The sequence below is a fragment of the Amia ocellicauda genome, chromosome 15 (genome assembly GCF_036373705.1).
Source record: "Amia ocellicauda isolate fAmiCal2 chromosome 15, fAmiCal2.hap1, whole genome shotgun sequence".
NCBI lineage: Eukaryota > Metazoa > Chordata > Actinopteri > Amiiformes > Amiidae > Amia > Amia ocellicauda.
In genome coordinates this window covers 22,343,718-22,356,468 of record NC_089864.1, presented here as the reverse complement: position 1 = coordinate 22,356,468, position 12,751 = coordinate 22,343,718, and positions in this window count along the sequence as shown.

Here is a 12,751-nt window from a genome sequence, read left to right as displayed (position 1 = left end):
ACAGCCCATTTGATGACGGGACACTCCTTCTCGATCGTGCTGTACTTACGCTCCTGGGGCGATAGTTTTTTACTTAGATAAACGATCGGGTGTTCCCGACCTCCGACACTCGTCGGTCTGGAGAATAAAGGGGAGAGAGAAGTAAGGCCATTTCAATACAGGGTGTTGGCAGAGGCGGTCCTTAATTGCCTGGAAAGCCACCTGGCACTGGTCCGTCCACTGGACCGTATCTGGAGCACCTTTTCGCGTCTGTTCGGTCAGGGGGTAAGCCAGGGTGGCAAAGCCAGTAAAAACTGGCGATAATACCCGGCAAACCCCATGAACTGCCGAACTTCCATTTTGGACTTAGGAGGTGGACAGGAGGCGATAGCGTTTACTTTGTCAACCACCGGCTGTACCTGCCCTCCTCCTAAGAGGTACCCCAGATACTTGGTCTCCCTCCTCCCAACTGTGCACTTGCCTGGGTTTGCCGTGAACCCCGCCTGCTGAAGGGACTGGAGCACAGCTGCGACCTGGATGAGGTGGCTATTCCAGTCCTTACTGAAAATCACCAAGTACGCAGAGGCATATTGCTGGTGGGGTTGGAGCACACAGTCCATCAGCCATTGGAAAGTGGCCGGGGCTCCTTGCAGCCCGAAAGGCATAGTGCGGAACTGGTACAAACCCCGAGGAGTGGAGAAAGCGGTTTTCTCTCGGGACACTGGACTGAGGGGGATTTGCCAGTATCCCTTGGTTAAGTCCAGTGTCGTGAAAAAGTGAGCAGTAAAGAGCGAACCTGCCGTTTCTGGGTGTTAGTTAAATTGGGATCAATGCGAATCTCAGAAACAGCGGCTTCAGACTCTTTATTTTGGGAGGGACTAGGAGCACATAATGCTTCCTCCTCTCGCCACTTCTTCAGCATGTTGAGATGGTAGATCTGCTTTTCTCTCCGACGATCCGGGTGACAAACCTCATAATCGACATCCCCTAAGCGGCTTGTGACCACAAAGGGTCCCTGCCACTTAGCCAGAAGTTTAGCTGAAGTAACACCTTGTCCCCCGGGGTGAACGATCGTAACCGGGTTCCCCTGTTGTACAAGTGCTGTTGTCACTCCTGGGCCTGTAAGAGATTCGACTGTGCAAGTTTCCCCAGTGCTGATCTCTCAGGTCCAGGACGTGCTGTACCATAGAGGTCTGGGAGTGGTCAGTAGCCTCCCATTCCTCCTTTATTAAATTGAGGATGCCCCTCAGCCACCTCCCGTATAGCAGCTCGAAGGGAGAGAAGCCGGTGGACGCCTGGGGCACCTTGCGTACAGCGAACAACAGGGGCGGCAATAACTTGTCCCAGTCCCAAACGTCTGTGCTGACAAACTTACAGATCATGTTTTTGAGTGTTTTATTAAAGCGCTCCACTAGGCCGTCTGTCTGGGGATGATAGATTGAGATCCTGATGGACTTTATCCACGGCAGCCTACATAGGTCTCTCATCACGCGTGACATGAAGGGAGTGCCCTGATCTGTCAGGATTTTCTTTTGGGATCCCCACCCTAGTGAAGACCTTAAACAGCTCCTCAGGGATCCTAGTTGCTGATATTGTCTGTAGAGGAATCGCCTCCAGGTATTGAGAGGCATAATCCACTACGACCAGCACAAATCGATACCCCGCTGAGCTTTTCTCTAACGCACCAATCAAATCCATCCCAATGCGCTCAAATGGTATCTCCATGAGAGGCAGTGGTACCAGCAGAGCCCGCGGTACCACACTGGCATTGGTCTTCTGGCACTCTGGACAGGCAGCACACCACCTTTCAACCTCCTTTTTGATGGCTGGCCAGAAGAACCGGTCCGTTATCCGGTTTAAGGTCTTGTCACGACTCAGGTGACCCGCCATAGGTACTTTGTGTACAGAGAGAAACACAAAGCGCCTGTGCAAACGCGGTACCAGCAATTGTTTTGTGACCGGGTCCCCCCCTCGGTTTTTGGTTACCCTATATAATAAATCTTTGTCAATATGGAACTGGGGATACAAACGTGTTCTCTGTGCATTCACTATGCGACTGTCCACAACTGCGACCTGGTCATATAACTGACCATGGGCATCATCCCGGGACTGGTCAAGGGCGAAATCGGAAACCCGGTAGAAGATGGGATCCGGGGCTGCGCCAGAGGTGTCGGCCCTCCTGGTGGAGTAAGACGAGAGCTGGCGAGTCCCAGAACTCGTTCCTTCCCCCGGTCCAACAGAGTACTGTCTGGGGTTGGAGGGAAGGCTGTTCCCGCCCCGCTCATCGCCGGCAGCCACTAAGGGTGATCGGCCCCCGGAGCCATGTCCCAACTGTGCCCCAGCCAAATCAGACAATGAGAGCCTAGGATCTCCTGTATGTAACCGCGAATACACCTTATAGCGACTTTAGTGCCTCGCCTGCCGGTGCCCCAGGGAGCCAGGCCATCCTGGACCAGCATCTTGCTACAGCCGGAGTCCAGGAGGGCCTTGACTTCACGTCCCCCAATTCTTACCGGTACCGTGAAGTCTGCTGAACCTGGGTGAGCGGAGTGGCAAGCAGCACAAACAACGGAGTGATTCATTTTCGTCAGCGGGCACTCTGCCGGGCGATGTCCAGGCTGCCCGCAACGTCACCGTGGCTGTTCCAGGGGACCACACACTACCTGGAGAGAGAGAAAAGGAAGGGGCTAAGGAGACAGGTTTATTTTTGGGATGGGCAAGGGAAGAAGGGAAAGCGGGTTGGGGAGAGACAGGTTTAAGATCTGGGGTTTCTGGGGGAGTCGGGTCAGAGAGGGTCTTGGGAACGGGAGGGAGGGAGGGTGCCCGCTGTCGGGCGTCGGGAGGTGGCATCGTCCTGGGCAGCGAGGTGGTTCTCTGCCAGCCTGGTGGCCTCCTCCAAGTCTTCGGGTTGGTGGGCTTGCACCCACTCTGCGGAGGGACGTGGGAGAAGGCAGATTAACTGATCCAGGGCCACCAGGTCGTCAACTTCCGTGGCGGAGTGCTTGTCCGGCTTGAGCCAGCGGTGGCAGGCATCCCGCAGCTGTTGCGCGAAGGCCCAGGGCCGGGAGCCGGGTTCGAAGCGGAGGCTTCGGAGCTTTCAGCGCTGACCGTCCGATGTCAGGCCGAACCGGTTGAGGACCCTGTCCTTCAGCCTCTTGTGGTCGAGAGCATCCTCTGGACGGAGTGCTCGGGCGGCGGACTGCACCTCCCCGGTCAACAGGGGAGCCAGGCATACCGCCCACTCCGACTCCGGCCAGCTGCAACACCGGGCGGTGCGCTTGAAGATGGTAAGGAAAGCCTCCGGATCGTCCTCCGGACCAATCTTCGTGATCCTCAGTCCAGCCCAAGCCGGCCACAGCAGGGGCAGGTGCAGGAGCTCGCACCTGAAGTTGCTGGACCAGTGCATCTAGAGTGTGTTGTTGCTGAGCCTGCAGCTACACCACTGCGGCCAGCAATTGTTCCATGGATGCTGCCTCCATAGCGGTCCCTCCACGCACCAGGTTGGTCCTCAGTGAGAGTGTGCTGCAGAGCTTCCCCACATCGGCCACCAAATGTAAAAGCCGGAAACAAAAAGGGAGAGAGTCTCGGGTTCCGGTGGTATCCGGGTTTTATTGGGGTTCACAGGGGACAAAACAAAGGGGGTTAAACAAGCAAAGCAAAACAAAAACGTCTACATAAAATAGGGGGCTCCGGGCACTTAGGGTTGCAAGTCTCAGTCCTCCCTCTTGCCAAGCAATCTTGAAACCTGTGAAACCTGGCAGAGGCCTACCCACCTGTCGTACCTCCAGTTCTGGCTCACAGCCAGGCATCCAGGGACAGAGGGCACCACACTTCCAGACAGGTGCTCTGCCCTACATACACATTTTATTCCTAGAAATTAACAATATAAGCAATTAATTTTGTAGTGTAAATGAATTACATATATTGCTCATATTACATATGTAGTTAGTTTAATAATCCCCTAATAAAAATGCAACTTTTACATTTTATGCATACAATGCAAAAGTGAGATTTATAAAGGCAGGCTTGCAGGGCATTATGCGTTGTCAGGGCAATGTATAAATAGCTTGAAAGGTTCGGCTTTTGCCGTTGGTATAACAGCGTCTTCAAATTGTATTACAGATCAATAAGAACAACCAAATAAAACCAAAACAAATCAAAACAAATATGTCTGTACAGTTACTCATAAAGGGGTAAGAAGTGCAACATATTTTGGTGAGCCAGCCAGGAGAGGGTTATCCAGTAAGACAGGGAGGGACCATCTCCAGAGATGAACCTGGAGTGAGAGCCAGTCAGGGATACAGTGAGTGCAGTGAGATATCAGCACAGTACAATTATGGAACTGGTGAACCTGCTGGCTCAGGCCGGTGCAGCTTTAAGACAGCTACAGAGAGACTAGCTTATTGAGGTGTGCACATATTTGAAATGTATCCAGAAGGATGATAACACTGTAGTCTGTAAGAGCAGGCGGGCACCAGAGAGCTGAATCGGGAGGAGGAAAAGGAATGTGAAGAGGAGGCATGTAAGTTTGTCCAAGGCCTTTTATCATTCATGGGGGCACAAGAGAGGAACAGTGAGAGAAAGGAGCTAGAGTTTGACCATTTGAAGGAAAAGGAGGACAAATATCTAGAGTTGAAAAGGTCCCAAGACAGTTCCAGGAGGGCCCTTGAGGAAAAGATACAGGCCCTTAGAGACAAGCTTAGTGTGACTGCCCTTGGTGGGGAGAGTGTTACCTCTAAACCAGTAGCTTCACCAGACATAACCCTCCGCAGAGAGTTCAGGATCAGTGGCCAGATAGTAGAGGGAGGACAGAGAGATAAGCTCTCATACACCAATCTAATATATCAGATTGAGTCAGGGCTTTGCAAAGGTCACCCTGAGACAGAAATAGTAGAGGCAGTCATCAGAGCCATCAGCCCTGGCCTGAAGTTGAGCGATATGCTTGAGGTAAAGAGCGATCTGACCCTAAAACACTTAAAGACCATCCTCAAGGGCCATTATAATGCAGAAAATACAACAGACCTGTATCAGAAACCCATTATCATCTCCAAGGAACCAAAATAGTGAGCTCAAAACTTTATTTTCAGAGCTATTGAATTGAAAGACAGGCTGCTGTGTGCCTCTAAAGACATACATTCTGAGGAACAGTATTGTCTGTTATAGCTGCAGACATTGCTTTAAGTGTGGTCAGGAGGGTTTGTTAATGTGTGGTCAGGATGTGTCAAGAGGATGTGTAAAGCCACGGCAGATGTGGGGACACGACAGTGGGCTACCAAGGAGGGACTGCGAGTAGCCCCCAATACAAGGTCCCACCAGCCAACACACTCCTCTCAACCACAGAGTCGTCAAGGGGGAGCAGGAACCTGAAATACACCCCTCACCTCCACAATAGTCCCCACAAACAGTCTTCAGATCAACTATGTGCGGCTGCAGCATCAGACAACATTTGTGAAACTCATTGGCAGACAATATCTATTTAGCTGCCAGCTCAATAACATCCATGTCTCAGCGCTGTGGGCGCCCAAGTGAGCGTTATCAATGAGGCCTAGAGAAAATAGCACCTACCACATCAAAGTATGTCCTATTGAAGAGCTGCTAGGACCTGGCACATTAACAGGACTGGCTACAATTCCATCTCCCTACATGCCATTGAGGAACAGTTCAAGGAAGATAGGCTTCTCGATTCCATCCAGCTGATTCCACGGAATTAAATTCAACAGTCCCAACACCAAGACCCACTGATAGGGAAAGTACTGGAGTACATGAAAAAACAACAGAGACCTGGTGAAAATGCACAGGACAGTGGTTTCAGGGCTATGCTGAGGCAATGGAATAAGCTGCACATAGAGCAGGATGGAACATTATATCGAGAAACTGCTTCCAGGAGTCAGCTCGTCCTACACAAAGTGTACCAGCCTCTTGTCTTCAAGGAACTCCACCAGGAAATGGGCCATATGGGCATATGAGTGAACGCTAAACCTCACCTGGGATCGTTTCTATTGGCCCAAGATTGCAGCAGGATGTCGACCACTTCATCACCAATGTGTGTGAGTGCCTGAAGAAAAAGAAACCAAATGGACCAACACGAGCACCCATGATGAGCATCAAGGCCACTCGCCCCTTTGAGCTGATTAGTATAGACTTCTTCCATTTAGAGCAATGCAAAGGCGGGTTTGAATACATTCTTGTCATCATACTCCACTACACAAGATTTGCTCAGGCTTATGCAACCACCAACAAATCTGCAAAGACTGTGGCTGACAAGCTGTTTAACGACTTGGCTCTCAAGTTTGGTTTTCCTGAGAAAATCCAACATGACTTGGGACGAGAGTTGGACAACCAGCTGTTACAATGACTGAAGGAGCTGTGTGGAATAAAGGGATCACACACAAGTCCATACCACCCTCAGGGCAATGGGAAAACAGAGAGGCTAAACAGAACTCTGCTCTTTATGCTCAGAACCCTGACAGGAGAACAGAAAGCAGACTGGAAAAATTATTTGCCAAAAATACTCCACGCATACAACTGTACCACTAGTGAAGCCACAGGATTTTCCATATTCTTTCTCCTTTTCAACAGACATCCAAGACTGCCCATCAACCTCTTATTCAAGGCAAAATGAGAGGAAGGTCAAGACTCCTATCAAGAATATGTGGAAAAGTGGAGGGAGAGGATGACCGAGGCCTACAATATTGCATCAAAGACAGCTGCTAAATCTGCATCCAGAGGAAAGAGGCAGTAAGAAAGAAAAGTGTACAGGTCAGACCTAGAACAAGGAAGTCGTGTTTTAGTTTGTAATCTGAGTGAGTGGGGGGGTGGCTGGGAAGATTCGATCATATTGGGAGGATAAACTGTATGTGGTTCTGGTCTTGCACACTCTCAGGAACAGTCAGACAGTTAATCTGATTCAGAAGGCTCCCAAGACAGCTACATTACCTGGTGTGCCACAGAGCAATGAGTACCTATACAGTACTGAATCTATCAGCAGAGGAGTTTCATCCCCAGACAATGGGAGGTCAGTTGCCAACAGGCCACTGTGGAAGATTAGCTTGATGTCCCCACAGGAGAGGAAGTACACCTGCACTCTGAATCCGACAGTGAACCTGGCACACCTACCTTACCACCAAATTCACCTACACACCGGTATCCCAGGCAGGAAAGGCGATGACCACGGATTCTGATGTATGATGCCTTGGGGCAGCATACTGTCAAGGATAGAGGAATTGCCATGAGGGAAGTAGAAATTAGACCCCAGTGGCAAGGTCCTCAAAACCGTTGGAGACTGTGAGCTTCCAGAGAATAATACACAATACCAACACCACCACTGACACCCACACATACACTGATAATATGCATACATGAAGACTATCCAGAAAGTGCTGAACTCTGTGCTGAGGACATGTACCCAAGCATTACACAGTATTAGAAAGAAATAGAAGAGAAGAAAAAGGAAGACGCATTAGCCCTTAGAATGTTGTGAAGTGTTTATTGGCTGAAATGTAAAGGGTGTAGTTGCGTTTGATTCCTAGGGTTAAAGGTTGGTCATTTCTCTCACGCAAAACATTTGACAGTTGAGCAGTAGCCTACTTGATTAGGTAAAATGTCAGGGAGATACCATGGTGCACAGTGGACCTTTTGATTGACACCATAGTTTAAATAAAGGGGAATAACTACTATGGCAAGGGAATGCGCCTTCTGTTAATAGTGTAAGACTAACAGTAGACTGCTCAATTATAGTTCCCTGTTTAAGATGCAACCAGGTGATGGTGAGAATACTTACCTGTGTAGAAATGTCGGTACGCCATCTCTTTAAGTAGGGGAGAATGTGAGATTTATAAAGGCATGCATGCAGGACGTTATGCGTTGTCAGGGAAATGTATAAATGGCTTGAAAGGTTCGGCATTTGCCGTTGGTATAATAGTGTCTTTATATTGTATTACAGATCAATAAAAACAACCAAATAAAATTTAAAAAACAAATATGTCTGTACAGTTACTCATAAAGGGGTAAGAAGTGCAACACATACTCAGGTGTTCATTCCGTCCATGGAAGATATAGTAGCCTACATTTTACTTTTTGTCCTCAAACTATTATTATTATCACTTATCATGATTTTTGTACATTTTTCTTAGCATTAGTCACAGATTTTGACACTCTTTTTCTTTTGAAGCGCTGTAACTTAATGCAGTCAGGGCAGAAGTCACGTAACGGGTTTGCTCTATTGATGAAATAACATCCATGCCGAGCGACCACGGCAATCTTGACCGACCGTGTTGATCTTGCTATTACAGTGCATTGTTGATTGATGGGGACATTGGTATTGACCAACGGCAACATCTCCGACATTGCGGGCTCTGACATAATCATCTGTGAGGCATTGGGGGAGTTGTCCTTGCCCCAGGGTTTCATATCTTTCCTGGCAGGTCTCCAACAGGAGGACATCTTGACGGACCTCCTTGTGCCCACCATGCCTCCAAAGCTAAGAGGGGCATTCTATCGCTGTATCAGGTGTAAGGCGAAGCTGCTGACGGGCACAAGCTCTGCGCATGCTGTCACAAGGCCTTGAGGGGCGAGGGGGATTGCCCTCATTGTGCAGCATTTACCGACGCCACCCGCTGCAAGAAAGCAAGCACCTCCCCATCCTCCTGCAGAGTGAGTGGAGAAGGGAGTCAGCAGGCCACTCCTCTTCAGGCCCTGCAAGATGCAGAACCCCCAGGAAACTCCGCCATCCTCCTCCTCTGATCTCCCTCTTCCGCTCCATCCCCGCCTCCTCTGGAGAGACGCCCACGCTCCCCCAGGAGATGATAACAGTGCATAAGCACTTGCACTCCCCTAGGCACACGCCCCCAAGCCGCACCCCGCCCCACTGGTCTCCACCACCCAGGGGATGAGGAGGACAAAGGCAACCGTGGTTCACCAGATGGGCGAGATGTCAAAGGCAATTTCCAAGCAGCAGCAGATGATGGACACAATGTGGGCGGAGAGACATGCACCACCCAGACAGGAGGCCCCACCATTACCTCCCCTACCAGCACTGCCGTCGCCGTGAGCAGTTTACGGGGCTGAAGGCGGAGTTCTATGCCCTCATGAGGAGAGCAGCGGAGGTAGTGGAGGTCCTGTGGTCCTGAGGTGGTGCCACGTGACTGGCTTATGAGCTTATCATTAAATACTCATTAAACAGCCCTAACTGATGTAAAGCACTGAAACAGAATTAAAAATGATGTCACTGTGCCCTGGCTCAACTGTATTGGATGGTCTTACTGCTGTATCACACTTGATCATTGATTTCAGATGGCTTCTCATGCAAGGTTAGCCCTTCTAGTTCCCCATGATCAATCACACCAGGGCCTGAGTGAAATTGACACTTTCATCCACCTGCCAAATGCAAATGCCAAGTATGTAATTTGATGATAGGTTTCAGTTTGGCACAGGCTTCTTGTTTCTCTCCACTGTGCTGGGCAGGTAATTTGCAAGTGGTGTGTGGATTTAGATTTTTTAATAATCAATATTGAAATGTGTAATGTTAGAGCATTCAAAACATTTAAATAAATTATTTTTTTGATCATATTAATTATTGATTGATTTCATCCGCTATGCGTTTTGGTAATAATTTAGTAAACACATTACATAAGAAACATAAGATTTGAGAGGGACATGTAGAGGCCAGACAATTACACTTTCATTTCAGAACCAACCAAAGAGGCATTTGCTATCATGCAACTAACAGTAGATTCAATTGTCCAGCAATTTTCTTAAGGTTTCCAGACTCTTTGTAAGAGAGTCTAATTAATCAAATGGTATGAATGGACCCCTATTTCATAATGACATGAATTACAGACGTCTATTTTCAGTTAACATGCCATGTCATAACAATGTGATACATGTGTGAATGAATGTCTATAATGAAATTCCAAGGCTGTACATATTTATATATATATATTCCAGAAGGAGCTGTCAGACTACAGCATTGTGCAAAGACAAAAACGGAGTGAAAAACTATCCATTGCATGAAACTGAAATTTGAACAAACTTCTCTTTTTTACTGATGCTTACAAAGTTAATACATTTCACTTTTCAGTAGCAACCTGATTGAAATGATCTTTCAATAGCAATGTGGAGTAGAATTCTATGAGGTAATACATTTTAAATGCTACCTATGAACTTTGTTGTTAGTTTCACATGAAATTAATGTTTTTTTAATGCCAATTCAGGCAAGCAGATAGAGCATGATGCCTCATTGCATCTGGAAAGGAATGTGTACGAACAGGTAATTGATCAGACATGCAATAATACATGTCCTTGCATTTATAGTTTCTAAGTACAACTAGGATCCTAGTGTAATACATATTACAAAAGTTGGTGAGCAACATAATGAGTAATAAGTTAAACCCTTTTCACTAATCATTGCATTAATACACTCTTGACAAACTGGAAAACTATCAGACTTGTCTGTTTAGTAATAGTCTTAAGGCACCTTGCTTTGACATCATTTCTCTAAGGGCAAGATTATAACAATAATATGAACTAACCTGCTAATCATAATGTACTGTACAATCCCATCCCTTTTATGTGAGTTTTGACTTTCTGTGTGTAAAGACTTGTATCGCTCAAGTACAGATTTACAGATTACTGTGTAAGGAAATATACAAGACTTATAGCAATGACATGTGCTACCTCCTCAAACCCAGTGCAGCTTTATTGGAAATTAAGATATTTGGTCCATAGTGACAGTCAGTCTGACCAGACATTAGAGGGGAGAACGAGAGGAATATTTTCAGGTTGGTGCTCTTGCTGCAGGCCAGCAATCCACAATGATTCCTATACAGAGCCTGTAAGGACAAAACTAAACATTTCATTCCACTTCATCAATCCAAGCATCTACCTACACTATAGTAATGTTTCAATGTGCATTGGATTTTCATCATGGATTTTCAATGAACAAGTGAGTGTTACTTACTTTCACCTCACCATCCTGGGGTTTCATTACAGCATTATTTCTACAAATTTGCCTTTAAAACTCAGAATTTCCAAAACATTAAATCAAAGATCTGAGTTTTAATAGGTGCTGTGTGTATATCTTTTTTTTGCCCTGTCTCATTTGGGTCTAACAAGGTTAAACAGAGCTGCGTTTTCCATGCAAACTTTGAAGCCACTGCCTTTGTTCTAAAGCATTTTTTCTGTGTACTGATGTGCCTGTGAAAAGTGAATTGGTTAGATGTATGGCCATCACATTGGATGGTACCATAATTATTCAAGTTTCATCTTCCCAAAAACTGGCCACACAATGCCCAGTCACAAGGTGCTTTAAAAACTGCACTTAGACTGAAGGAAATAAGCTACTGTGCATTTGGTTAGATGAATATTATTACTGAATTATGATTCACAGATAATATTAATACTAATCAGGTGTGCATCACACCACCTCTGACCAGATGAAACGGATGAGCAATGCTACAGTTTTGATTGGGAGTGTAATTGCAGATTATTAACACTAATTACATAAATCATATAGCCACTTATATAGCCAAACAAACTAAAAATACGTAATTCACGTTTAATTAATTGCTAGTTTTATAATTTAAGGACCAAGTTTAATGGCGATTTTAAAATCCTGTCCAGTCTCAAAGGGATTGTGACCCATTGGTAACCTGATTAGAAGAAAAACTAACATATACACTCACCTAAAGGATTATTAGGAACACCTGTTCAATTTCTCATTAATGCAATTATCTAACCAACCAATCACATGGCAGTTGCTTCAATGCATTTAGGGGTGTGGTCCTGGTCAAGACAATCTCCTGAACTCCAAACTGAATGTCTGAATGGGAAAGAAAGGTGATTTAAGCAATTTTGAGCGTGGCATGGTTGTTGGTGCCAGACGGGCCGGTCTGAGTATTTCACAATCTGCTCAGTTACTGGGATTTTCACGCACAACCATTTCTAGGGTTTACAAAGAATGGTGTGAAAAGGGAAAAACATCCAGTATGCGGCAGTCCTGTGGGCGAAAATGCCTTGTTGATGCTAGAGGTCAGAGGAGAATGGGCCGACTGATTCAAGCTGATAGAAGAGCAACTTTGACTGAAATAACCACTCGTTACAACCGAGGTATGCAGCAAAGCATTTGTGAAGCCGCAACACGTACAACCTTGAGGCGGATGGGCTACAACAGCAGAAGACCCCACCGGGTACCACTCATCTCCACTACAAATAGGAAAAAGAGGCTACAATTTGCACAAGCTCACCAAAATGGGACAGTTGAAGACTGGAAAAATGTTGCCTGGTCTGATGAGTCTCGAATTCTGTTGAGACATTCAGATGGTAGAGTCAGAATTTGGCGTAAACAGAATGAGAACATGGATCCATCATGCCTTGTTACCACTGTGCAGGCTGGTGGTGGTGGTGTAATGGTATGGGGGATGTTTTCTTGGCACACTTTAGGCACCTTAGTGCCAATTGGGCATCGTTTAAATGCCACGGCCTACCTGAGCATTGTTTCTGACCATGTCCAACCCTTTATGACCACCATGTACCCATCCTCTGATGGCTACTTCCAGTAGGATAATGCACCATGTCACAAAGGTCCAATCATTTCAAATTGGTTTCTTGAACATGACAATGAGTTCACTGTACTAAACTGGCCCCCACAGTCACCAGATCTCAACCCAATAGAGCATCTTTGGGATGTGGTGGAACGGGAGCTTCGTGCCCTGGATGTGCATCCCACAAATCTCCATCAACTGCAAGATGCTATCCTATCAATATGGACCAACAT